Genomic DNA, 1,313 nt, shown 5'->3' on the forward strand with positions numbered 1-1,313 from the left:
TTAAAACTACATTACTTGGTATATGAAAGCAAACAAATGTTTGCCTTGGTAAATGACTGTCCATAACGCAATATGAATATAAAGAAAAACAAATCAGGGGGGTTTATTACAGCATCTGCAAGAGAAGTCTGTTAACTTCTGTTTTTTTTCCCCAGAAACATCTAAGAAACGCTCAGATTGTTGCTGGCTAATAACTACAGTAAATGAAATGTTAATAAATCACCAGCAATTTAGCCTGACAATAACATGAATTGACCACATTGATTAAATTGATTATGTTTCATATATTTACAATATGTAGACACAAGCCTAATTTATTTTCTGATGAGTTCAAGGTAGGTATCACTGGCTAAAAAAAAAAAAAAAAAAAAAAAACAAAACAAAACAATGGAGTAATGTTTGTGGTTGCTATCTGCAATAATCTAATGCTGACAGAGAGCAGTATTTTATTTAGTAATTAACAGTGTAAAGGGGAGAGAAGCTGTCATGTTGGTTCTTAAGCTGGGGAATGTGATGAAAGATGATATCTGCGATCTCATCCTTTCCACTTGTTTAGGATTGTCAGGATGAGAAATGTCAGCATTATGAAAGCTCAGCTCTGCTCTTGATATGATAAAACCCTTCAAAAGCCAGTCTTTCTCTCCCTCTCCCCCCCTCCTTTCTCCCTCTCCCTCTCGCACTTGCTTTTTTATTTATCCTGTTTTGTTAGATGGCAGAAATATAATTCTTTTCTCTCTTCCTATTATAAGCCACCATTTTTGTTTTATTATATGTTTCACAACCCCTAATGCCCCACTGAAAATTACCTTGTTAAATGACAGTGTTTCAAAGCCATGAATCCTTTCCACCATTCCCTCAGAGGTTTGAAACAGTCAACAGACTGTAAAGAATAAATAATAAAAAAGTATTGATTATTTTGATGACTGTGAGATTCAATTAAGTATTAATTTTGCCCTCCAGTGGACCTATCAAGGTATTCAAAAGGGAGGATTCGGCTCAGCTAAATGCGTGCTGAGTGCTTCAACCTTAAATAGGGAGAAAATGTGTTTACCTACAGTATTTGAAGAGGAGTGCATTGATGCACAGAGTCCAATATTTAAGTGCTGTGCAAATTAAGCCCCGGTGACAGTGACATTGTTTTCAGCGATATGAGTATTGACTAAAGAAGTGCATTTGATGACAGCTTAAACTATTTGTATTGATTAACATTTTCATAGATTATCATGTGTCATATCAAATTCACTTTTCAGACATGAATACATTAAAAAACCCATAGGCAAACATCGACCAATGTGAGGATGGGACAGAGGGAA

This window comes from Chaetura pelagica, unplaced genomic scaffold (assembly GCF_000747805.2).
Source record: "Chaetura pelagica isolate M959 unplaced genomic scaffold, ChaPel_1.0 scaffold7, whole genome shotgun sequence".
Classification (NCBI taxonomy): Eukaryota; Metazoa; Chordata; class Aves; order Apodiformes; family Apodidae; genus Chaetura; species Chaetura pelagica.